The 11817-nt window shown below is 44.9% G+C and overlaps 1 protein-coding gene across 21 annotated transcripts in view; it reads left to right on the top strand.

The window, feature by feature from the left end:
* Window positions 1-357: 357 nt before the first annotated feature.
* The window catches only part of APBB2 (amyloid beta precursor protein binding family B member 2), a 170071-nt gene continuing 158611 nt past the window's right edge, over window positions 358-11817 (top strand). For 4 of the 21 annotated variants that reach the window (XM_083458182.1, XM_083458173.1, XM_083458181.1 and 1 more), the window contains exon 1: window positions 522-763. The gene's annotated coding sequence lies outside the window, so the exon portion shown is untranslated. Of the gene's footprint in view, window positions 764-871; window positions 1070-4615; window positions 4705-4856; window positions 4881-5122; window positions 5183-8017; window positions 8184-11817 lie in introns of those variants that run through there. The other 17 variants (XM_083458176.1, XM_083458170.1, XM_083458175.1 and 14 more) reach the window with 14 other exon arrangements.

The following is an 11817-nucleotide window of genomic DNA, read 5'->3' as shown; positions in this document are numbered from 1 at the left end:
TTTATTGAATATATGGGGGTGGGGGAGATTGCGTACACTTGAAAACGTGGGCAACATTAAGATAAATTCAACAGTGTAAGTTTTGATGGATGCAGTAATGGAATACTGAAAGCTTTAAATATTTAAAATATGCAGGGAATGATGTTCTGAAAAAATGGACCGTGGAAAGGGAAGTCACTGGTATTTTAAGATTGTTTAAATGAATATTCTAAATTGTAAAACAGACAATTTAATACCAATTATATATTAAAGAAAATAAAGTTTTATTTCATATGTTTATGTTGTGAACCGCCTTGGGATCTTCGGAGGAAGGAGCGGCAGGCGACCTCTCCTCCATCCCTCGCTTCTCCTCAGCGCCGTGTTAGGGCGCGAGGGCCGCGCTCGGTCGCCACGACCACCTGAGGCGGTTCCCGGCCTCCAGGCCTGGAAGCGCCAAGGCGGGAATGGAGGCGAGGCGTCGCGAGCGCAGACGCCTTCGCCGCCCCCTTGCAAGGCCCGGCCTCGGCCAGAGGACGTCGCCCTCTCCCTGAAGGCGGCCTTGAAGGAGGAGGAGCCGCCACAACAGCAGCAGCAGCAGAAGAGGCAGCAGCGGCCGCCGCCAGAGGCCGGGATTGTTTCCTGGGGAAAGCGCAGCAGGCTGGGAAAGCGTTTCCGGAAGGCAGGCGGGCGGGCGGGCAGGCAGGCAGGCTGCATCCCGCAGCTGGGCTCCGAAGAGCGGCGGGGACCGGCCGGAGGAGGAGCAGCGGCGGCGGCGGCCGAGCGGGTAAGTCTGGGCGGGCGACTCCTCGCCCCTTTCCGCGCGGCGCTTCGCCCTCCGGAGGCGGCGGGGAGACGCAGGGAGGAGGCGCATCTTGCCCCTGCCAGCTGCCACATCTGCAGCAGCGCGGCTGGATCGGGAAGGCGGCGGACGGGGGCGGAGGGTCCGGCAAGAGACGGCTCGGGGGGCGGCGTTGGGCACGGACCCCCGGCTCGCCCCGGGGTCCAGGAGAAGTTGCGAGCACGAAATGCCTTCCGTGCGTTGCTGCTGCTTGTGCTGCAGCCGATCTCGAGTTGCAAGGAGCAAACTCCGGTGTGTGCCTGCGCGGGGGTGGGGAAGGGCACCCCCCCCCCAATCCGCATTGGACTCCGAATGCGGGATCCGCATTGGACTCGGGATATTTCTGGGCGGCGGTGCCTGCGGATGGTGGGATCGGCGGCAGAGGGGAACTCGAGGGAGGGGAATCGGGGGCGAGCTGGGCAGGAAGGGAAATGCAAAAAAATGAATGCAAGGGAAGGGAGGCGAAGGCGAGGGCCGGAGGTGGGGGGCTGCCTGGGGTCGTCTTTGTGCATGGAGCTGCTCCACGCCCTGGTTTGGCCCTTGCTGCGTGTCCCTTGCTGGCATCCCCGGCCCTGTCCTTTCCTCCTTTCCCCAACCTTTTGCCAGGCTGCGGTGCCTGCGTCTCTCCTCCCAGGGCCTAAGGAAACCGAGTGCTGCACTCGCCGTGGGCATGCACATTGTCTCCGTTATGCGCTATGAGCATTGCTGTTCTCTCGGATGCTTCGGTGGGGTCTCCTCATTTCCTCCGGGGCCTGTGATGCCGCATCCTTAGGGACACCCCGAGGGAGACGCGTGGTTGCAAGGCGATGAGCTGTCAGAGGATCTGATGCATATCCGATGCAAGGCTGTAGGGAGCCTGCTTCTGAGGACATGGGTTTGGATGAACAGATGAGGTGGTGGAGGCAGGCGACCTTCATTGCTGAAGCCCCCATATACTGGCTCCTTCCCCTCCCCTTTTTATATTTTTTTTATTCATTACAACAATTATTCAACAAACATTCTGACATTTCAAACTTCAGCTCCTTTCCCCCTCTTGCTGCTGTTCTTTGCATTTATTTTCATCATTTCCTGCATACTCCAAATTATCTTAACTTATATTCTTTAGTTCATCTATTCCGATATCTATTTCATATGCATTTTTGAAACTGCAGGTTTTTACAATAATCAATAAAACATTTCCATTCCTTTCTAAAGAGTTTATTGTCTTGAATTCTTATTCTTCCGGTAAGTTTTGCCATTTCTGCATACTCCATTAATTTTTGTAGCTATTCTTCTCTTGTCGGGACTTCTTCTTTCCATATTTGGGCAAATAACATCATTGCATTATGTTGCATACATAAATAAATTTCTGTGCTGCTTTGGTAGTTCTGATCCCATAATTCCCAAGAGAAAAGCTTCTGGTTTCTTTTTACAAACGTTATCTTAAACATCTTTTTCAATTCATTGTATATTATTTCCCAGTAAGCTTTAACCTTACTACAAGACCGCCACATATGAAAAAGGTACCTTCTTTTTCTTTACATTTCCAGCACTGATTCAATTTGATTTATACATTTTTGCCAGTCTGCTAGGTGTTAGGTACCATCTACAGAACATTTTCATGTAATTTTCTCTTAAGCCATAACATACTCTAAATGTTTTATCCATATTCCTTCCCCTCCCTTTTTAATCAAACTTCGCATATAAAACTTTGCAGGGCCAAGTGCAGTGTCATCTATACACCATTCTAGATGTAAAAAATTAGCATATGCAAATTTGTGCCATAAGCCTGCACCTTTAAGTACCTGGTTGAAGCAGTGCCTCTGTTCTGTGAAGGAAGAAAGATGGCTAATTTTCAAATAAGGGGAAGCAGAATGCCATTGTTGCTTAGCTAAAGTCCTGGTAGTTTGTTGGTTTTCCAGGCACTTTTAATTCCTTTCTCCAAGGTACAGAAAATGCAAAGGCAGCTGTGTTGATCCATAGAGTGAAAACCCCAAATCCACAGTTGGACGACACCTTTGTTAAGACTAGCGAAACATTTTGGTTGGTCCCAATAAAGGAATTGCCCTACTGTGGTTCTTGGAACCCCTTTGAAATGCCAGAGGATTGTGGCTATGTAGAGGGAGTTAAGATTTAAACAGCAAGGCAGCTGTGGAAGGAAGTGACTTCTAGAAGATGTTGTAGGCGTCCCCTGCTTTATTTAAAAGATCACAGATCTAGAACTGTAGCCAAGGTTGTTTTCAGATTTCATTCAGTCAATATTCTACCAGAATGTTGAGTAAGCAAGCATTGGACCTCTTCAGTGTTCAGACAATGCAAAGACATCAGTTGAAAGAGAAACATACAGATTGTAGCATTTTTAGTAATAACAAAAAAACTTGAAACAAAGTTATATTTCAGTGAGTGTTGCTTTTTTGCATTGATTTACAGTGGTACCCCGGGTTATTAATTCGTTCCAGAGGTCCATTCTTAACCTGAAACTGTTCTTAACCTGAAGCACCACTTTAGCTAATGGGGCCTTCTGCTGCTGTGGCGCTGATGCGCAATTTCTGTTGTTATCCTGAAGCAAAGTTCTTAACCTGAAGCACTATTTCTGGGTTAGCGGAGTGTGTAACCTGAAGCATATGTAACCTGAAGCGTATGTAACCCGAGGTACCACTGTATAATGCCTCTCCCCACCCCACTTTTAGGCTTGACCACCAGTGTAACATTTGGGGGGGGGGAGTCTTTGTCAATTGAGAGACATGTTTTGTGGTGTCTGGGGCAGATGAAGGCATTGGGTTATACCACTGCAGATGAACCATGGCTTTTCTTCTCTCTGCCCTCCTCCCATATTTAAATCCTGTATTTAAAAAATGATAAAAATTATATTTACTGTATTTAAAAATGGTAAAAATAGTGGCATATGAAAATAAATTATGACATATTTTTAAATGGTAAAAATTATCTGCTAGACTTCATTATTAGTTAATTGAGCCATGGAAGTGGGTTGGTTTCTTCTAGGCCTTGAATCATGTGGCTTCAGAATGTTTTATCAGCTTATTGTTGTTTAATGAGATATTTAAAATAATGTAATGAAAAGGCATGTTTGAAATCTAATACACATTGATGTGCCTAATGGGATACACTTTGGAGCTTTAATTTAAGTCTGTGGAACGATGGGAACTTGCTAATTAAAAAGCAGATTGTTTTCATTTTAGCGCCATAGCCAGTAATGTGGCTGCATAATAGACATATTCAGACTGGAAATAAATTTGCATCATGAATTGGAAAACTTAAGATTCTTTCTTCTGTTTTCTAAATTTTGAGGTGCTTCATTACCTTTTACTTTTTACCTGTGCTAAGGAATGTTGGCGTTGCTGAGTTCACTTATATTGAATGGTCAGGTTCTGGTGGACGACGAATCTTAATTTAGAGCTGAGTATTATTTGTTTTATCTTGAAATGTAACATCATGGTGTATTGCCTAAATCTGTGGTGGCTTAGTTTGGTCATGTTAGAATTTGCTACGTGTGCAGTGCAATCCTAAGCATATTTGCTCAGAAATAAGTCGGGCTGGGTTCATTGGGAGTTACTCTCAGATACATATGCAGAGAACTGCAGTCTAAAATGCTGTTTGCCACACATGCCAGGGACAAACATTTGGGTTGCAACCCCCTATGTGCTTACCTAGAAGTAAGTCTCAGTGGAACTTACCTGCGTAGAAACATATAGGATTGCACTGTAGTCAAACTTCTCTCTGAACAATTTTACATGACTTCATTGTGTGGTCTTCGCTTCTCTCTTCCCCCATCACTGCTGGAATCTGCTTTCCCCTCAGCATTCCTGTTTGTCTCACCTGTGCTGCCTTTGCAAGTTCTCTTCTCCTGTTGCTGTCACAACTCAGCCTTGGCCACTTGACAAGTCTTGGTATCCTTGCTGTTTCACTCCCCCCACTGATCTTGAACCTGGACATTTATCAGGACCTGTGTTCTGCTTGTTGTCCATTTCCAAGACAGGGTTAATGTATTTTATTTTGTTTGTATTTTATCTTATTAAGATAGTTGCCTTGTTTGACCTAGGCAGTATTCTGAAGATATACAGTGGTACCTCGGGTTACATACGCTTCAGGTTACATATGCTTCAGGCTACACACTCCGCTAACCCAGAAATAGTCCTTCAGGTTAAGAACTTTGCTTCAGGATAAGAACAGAAATCAGACTCCGGCGGTACGGCAGCAGCAGGAGGCCCCATTAGCTAAAGTGGTGCTTCATGTTAAGAACAGTTTCAGGTTAAGAACGGACCTCCGGAATGAATTAAGTACTTAACCTGAGGTACCACTGTATAGGAAGTCATTGGAGTTGTTGTGCAGTGGACTGTCTGAGATGTTTGAGTACAGTAGGACTTAGTAAGTGTGCTTAAGATTTCATCTTCTGTTTAATAATGCTGACTTGTCATTGTAATACTCTGTTAAAATTCTTCATGGCTCATTGGCAGTTGTCTTAGATTTGTTAATTCCCAGATCTGGAATACATGCTTGACAGTAAGTGGGGTCAACTCAGGATATCCTTGCACTAGAGCAACCTTTTCAAAACTAGTTTCTTCCAGAAGTTGTTGACTGCATCTCCCCATAACCGCAGACCATGGACTACACTGGTTGGGACTGATGGAGGTAGGCGGGCACCGGATTGAGGAAGACTGCACTAGAGGTCTAAACTTGAATTTTGCAGCAGCCTGCTGAATTCAGCAGAATTTACTTCTGTGCATTTGCTGCTGTCCAGATGTCCCCTGGAATTCAGCAGCTGAATTCCAAACTCATTTACTTGGAATAAAGGGGTACTATGGTGTTATGAAAACTTTTGAACAAGTGTAATGAATTCCTAAGTAACAGATTCCAAAAGGGAAGCCATGGTAGTTTGTTGAGCGTCTGACCACCCCTCTGCTAGAACAGTGCTAGGGATGGAGCAACATGTTTCAAAGTTGTGATATCCCTGTTCATAAGTGTCAGGGGTTCAGGAGCAGAGGCACAGAAAAGGGAGGAAATAGAGAGCGAGGGGGAGGAGTCCGAAGGAAATGTTAGTGATGACAGCGGTCCGAGGTCTCTGAGTCTTTCCAGCGAATCGGAAGATTCACAGAAAGGGGCCCCCATGGTCAGGGCAAGGGGGGTGCCGAGGGGGACATCCCAGGAAGAAGGAGCCAGGGGGGACTCAGAGAGCAGCAGTTGGAAATCAGGACCAGCGTGCACACCAGAGTGCAGCAGGGGGGAGGAGTCCCAGACATCGGGATCGGGCGGCGCACTGGCAGCGGGAGAACATGAGTCAGGATTGACCACGCCTCTGTCGGGGAGCGAGGAAACGGTCAAGAGGAAGGTTGAAGGCTGGGCGCGCGCGCCAAGTTCAAATGTACAGGAGGGCGGCACAGTAGGCAGCCCGGATAGGGAGCCAGGTCCCAAAGCCCGCCGGAAAGAGCGGGAGGAGTCAGGGGGGTCATCGTCAGCCTCAGAAGAGTCCAGGAAGGAAGGGACCCAGGAGGGTAGCAGGACCCAGAGGAGAAAGGAGAGACGGAAGAGGTGGAGTAAGGCTAGAGTCTTAAACTGGTGTACAGGGGGCGGAGATTCAGATGGAGCTTCGCCGATCTAACCCTAGACGTAGAGCTGGGGCGCTGCGGCTTGAAAATGGAAACTGTACTTCAATAAAGACTTTTGTACATTATTACCGGGTAGCGTTGGTCCTCTGTGAGCTGGGACCTGGAGCCAGCTCTGACAATAAGCCTTGCAGTGCAGTTGGTACCTGGGCGCCTGCTCCTCATGTTGTGTGTTCGTAGCTCAGTTCATTATTGATGGTCGGGTTGACTTTCACTTCTTAGCTGATCTTTCCTTCCATAAAATGTGATGTTTTACCGGCATCTTGTGTTCTGCATTTCCCACATGGCATGTAAGGGGATACTTAAAATTGAATTGATGGAATAGAGATGCTGTGTAAACACCAGTGAGATTTACTAAAATGTATGCTTATTTCGGGACACGGGTGGCGCTGTGGGTTAAACCACAGAGCCTAGGACTTGCCGATCAGAAGGTCGGCGGTTCGAATCCCCGCAAATGGGGTGAGCTCCCATTCCTCGGTCCCAGCTCCTGCCAATGTAGCAGTTAGAAAGCACGTCAAAGTGCAAGTAGATAAATAGGTACCGCTCCAGCGGGAAGGTAAACGGCGTTTCCGTGCACTGCTCTGGTTCGCCAGAAGCGGCTTAGTCATGACCACATGACCCGGAAGCTGTATGCCGGCTCCCTCGGCCAATAAAATGAGATGAGTGCCGCAACCCCAGAGTCAGCCACGACTGGACCTACCCTTTTCCTTTAGGCTTATTTCTCTTTATGTTGTTTGTATAGTATCCACTTTGGTATAAGTATTCTGTACAACTGGGAGAAATAAATTTGAGTTGAATGTAGTTATTCAAATGGGAATCCTTAATTATATAAGTCTTAAGGTTAATTTGAGTACATTATACTATATTAAAAGCTCTCTTTAATGGCTGAGGTTTCTTTAGCTCATGCACTACAACTACACTATCTGTGTCAATACCTATCATTTTGTTTTGGCACAAATGTTACCTGCTGATATCGAGCGAAGTCCTACTGAGACTAGACCATTGACATTAATGGACATTGAAAATCACAGATTGTCTGCGGACTTGAGCTGTAATGCTACATAGAGATTTGTGGTAACACAATGAGGATTGGTTTTTAGTAGAAAAGTATACAGCTGCACTGTAATGTGCAATTCTGTGTTACATCAGTCCACGTTCTTAAAATTATTGCGCAAGAACCCATAAGAGTCTGGGGTCTGTTTCCTGGTTCTTTTTGGCGACTCTGCTGTGTTGTCAAAATAAAAGTTTCAATAGCCTCCAGGCCAGTAACCATTTGACACAACCATTTTCCAGGAAAAGAGTATGATAGCAGGTTTTCTAATGTATCTATCCAAGAACAATTTATACATTGAACCATGCAATTATACAGTAGGTAAGCAATAATAATAATAAAAAACCAAGTTGAAGGTCAAAGTAGTAAAACTCTTTTAAAATAGAAAGGCAACAAGGGAAGCAAATAGTAAGAACAGCAAAGGAAAGTGAAGTTGGTTTTTAAAACTGCAAGCTTAAAAAGAATTGAGCCAGCATATTTCCACAAGAAATCAGAAGGCACATCTAGGTATATCTAGGTGACATATATTTCTTTCTTTCCATGTTTAAGCTGTTACATCACTGAACAAGCTTGGTCTCAGGAACGATTAGAAGTTAACAGTCCACCAGATGACTTGGATTTCAATTAAGAAGGAAGAAACAAGGGAGTTTTACAGCCTCTGGTCCATTCAGATGCTTGTTTTCTCAAATGATGCAGGAAAGTAGAAGACTCGAAGGTTACTGATCTACTAGTACCCATACTTAAGAAATGTACAGGATGTATCTAGATTTTCATGGAAGGCCTTGAAGCATGGATGCATTGGCAAATAACACAGTGGGGCATATTACAGTTGAGTAAAGATTCAGAAACAGTCAAAGCTTGTTTAACAGACCACTGTATTTTAATACTTTGTTGGAAGCCGCCCAGAGTGGCTGGGGAAACCCAGCCAGATGGGCGGGGTATAAATAATAAATAAATAATAATTATTATTATAATTATTAAGCAGATGTACTGTAATCATGGTCTTCTTCTGACAATCATTTTGTAATTTCCAGTGACATTTATGTGTGTACATATAAATCAGACATGTATGATAATCAGTACATAAAGTAAAAGGGATCTGACTTCTGCCCACCTATATAAGCCTATCTCAATAGCTTTTTTAAGAACTAAAATTATTAGGTGACATTTATTTATTTACAAAATTTGTACGCAACCCTTCATCCAAAGATCTTAAGGCAGTTCACACACACATAAAAATACAAGATAGAAACTCAAAATACACGATAAAAATCATTGTCCCTTGGCCTAACATGACCAGTTTTAATTCCTGTGATGGTGCATGGTCTGTTTGCCATCTGCCACTCAATTTCTATGGTAACCAGGTCCCAAACCTGAGAAGCACAGATGCAATTCATTTCCTGTAGTTAATATTTTCATTAGCTGACCACCTGCATCCTGCACCAGCCAAAGCTTATGACTTGTCTTGATAAAGTAGAACATATCATAAGTATTCTAGAGCAGAGCTTTCCAAACTTTTCATGTTGGTGACACACTTTTTAGACATGCATCATTTTGTGACACAGTAATTCAGTTTTACTAGCAAGCTGGAGGTTAAAGTAACCCCTTTGCAGCCCCAGGAGGAGCATGGGGAATGTTTGCGCGACACACCTGCACCCTGCAGCCGACACACTAACGTGTCGCGACGCATAGTTTGGAAAGCTCTGCTCTAGAGGTTCTCATACTCTGCCATTGCAACACTACTTCCACATATGGGATAAAAGTTGTCCAAGACTTCTCTAAATAAAGATAGATTTGCAGAAGCATGTCTCTAATGTAAAATCACAATATCCACATGATATGTCTGCTATATTTTAATGAATAAGGTCTTTTCATCATGTGGATGCTATGCCCGTCAAAGGAGATGGATCCTTGCATGTGATAAACCTGTTGCATGACAGTCACCACCAACCGTGTTGATGTGAATGCACCTTAATATAAAGCAAAGCTTTGGTTGATGTTGCTTATGCTTATGCTTGTCCTGGAGCCAACCTGTTTGGTATTACAAATCCAGCCCAAAGCTCAAGAGAGTATCACTTTGAAGAGAGACAGAGAGAGAGATGTGCAGCTTTGATTCTAGCCTGTGAGTTTGGAAGTGGTCAGTAGCCAGGGAGAGGCAGGCAGGAGTGTATGTCTGGTGCTGTCATAGTCCAGAAAGGCAAGCTTTCTCCCTCCCACCAATGAAAAGAGATATTTGCTTTCACAGTGCATTCAGTTAGTCATTCAGTCGCCCCCCTGCATTCCAGTCTCTCATGGGTTTCAAAGATATGCATAAATGCCTCTTTTTTTAATGCAGAAATCTGATTTATTTATTTTATTGAAAAACACAACTGGAGAAGTACATCAAAGTCCTTTCCTGAAAAAATGTGGAGTCTTTCTTTCCTTTCCAATTTATCCTCCCCTCCTTGTTACAGCCATTGCAAGTGGTAGCAGTAGCAACTGTGTTGGCAGCCTAGCCAATACAGATTTTGTACCCCAGTGCTCCAGACATACCATTGTCCAGGCATTGCATGTGTGGCCAACAAAAATATGATGAAGAGTGTTCAGAAAAGATCACCCAAACTTAACCCCCACCCCCAAATCATGCGCTGTGTGCGAGAGGGAGAAATCTGAAATGTTCTCAGAAAACTCTTGTCCAAGAAACTTCAGCTCTGCTCTAGTTTCGGCTTAATACCATTTGGAAGTTTCAAATGTCAAATAATAAAGCTTGATATAAATTTGGCTTAGCTGGTATTCAGTTTAAAGCACTGTATGCTAAAGCTGATCTGCAGCTCTAGATTCAGAGCCTTTGGATCCTAGTTTCTGTTTGCTACATTGCATCACTCTTGTGAAGGTGCTGACATACGCTTCAGGAAGTACAGAGGAAGTCTCGAGTCTGGATTATTTTACTGGTATGCATGTGTCAGGATTTAAAATAAGACTCCCGATGTGTGTTGGGTAGTATGCAGCAGCTGCACAACGAAGGCTAATAGCTGTGCAAAAACATTTGTGCCATTTGTAATTAAATCTGGATTCTTACTAGATTGGAATATTGATCAAGCATGCTGCAATTGTTTTATTCTTAATATATGAATAATTACTAAAACTATGCAGCATTTAAGGGAGAGCTGATGTGGAGGAAGTGCGTCTCTGTCTGAGATGTTACTGTATTGCACAGTTCACGTAAGGAGACTGAGAATCCCGTGTGCATATGTCTCCCATTCAGGAAATGGAAATGCCCAAGCTAAGCTTCAGCGCCATAACTGCATTGTATATAGTCCAACATAGCTCAGTTGGTAGGGATGCGGGTGGCGCTGTGGGTTAAACCACAGAGCCTAGGACTTTCTGATCAGAAGGTTGGCGGTTCGAATCCCCCGACAGGGTGAGCTCCTATTGATCGGTCCCTGCTCTTGCCAACCTAGCAGTTCGAAAGCACGTCAACGTGCAAATAGATAAATAGGTACCACTCCAGTGGGAAGGTAAACGGTGTTTCCGTGTGCTGCTCTGGTTCGCCAGAAGCGGCTTAGTCATGCTGGCCACATGACCCGGAAGCTGTATGCCGGCTCTCTCGGCCAATAAAGCGAGATGAGCGCTGCAATCCCAGAGTCGTCCATGACTGGACCTAATGGTCAGGGGTCCCTTTACCTTTACCTAGCTTAAGTTGGTAGAGCATGAGACTTACATGAGACACACAACCATTAATCTCAGGGTTGTGGGTATGAGCCCCATGTTGGGCAAAGGATTCCTGCATTGGTCCCTTCCAACTCTACAATTCTATGATTCTATGATATACCTCCAGACCGTTCTTGGGACAAAGTGAATTCTTTATCCTGGGACCGCCATTCACATTTTGGCTGTACAGTATCCCAGTGTTGGGATTTTTAAAGGGAGAAATTAGTACTGTGGGATGCAATTCTGCATTCCTTCTCATTCCTACAAGGCCCCATTGAACTGAATTGCACTGTTATAGTGAGCATTTCTTTGTGGGCTTCTATGTTCTTAGTGTGGTTGTGTAAAGTAGATAAATAGGTGGTGGGAAGATAAACGGCGTTTCCGTGCGCTCTGGTTTCTGTCACGGTGTTCTGTGCTCCAAAGTGGCATAGTCATGCTGGCCACATGACCCGGAAAATGGTATGTGGACAAACCCCGGCTCCCTCGGCCTTTGACTGGGCTTAACCGTCCAGGGGTCCTTTACCTTTTTTTTTTTTACCTTTAGTATGACTGAGTGCGGGTGGCACTGTGGGTTAAACCACAGAGCCTAGGACTTGCCGATCAGAAGGTTGGCAGTTCGAATCCCCGCGACGGGGCTCTGGCGGGAAAGTAAACGGCAT

The sequence above is a fragment of the Podarcis tiliguerta genome (genome assembly GCF_965153285.1).
Source record: "Podarcis tiliguerta genome assembly, chromosome: 9".
Classification (NCBI taxonomy): Eukaryota; Metazoa; Chordata; class Lepidosauria; order Squamata; family Lacertidae; genus Podarcis; species Podarcis tiliguerta.
The sequence above is the reverse complement of the archived record's forward strand: the minus strand, read 5'-3'. Positions and strand labels throughout refer to the sequence as shown.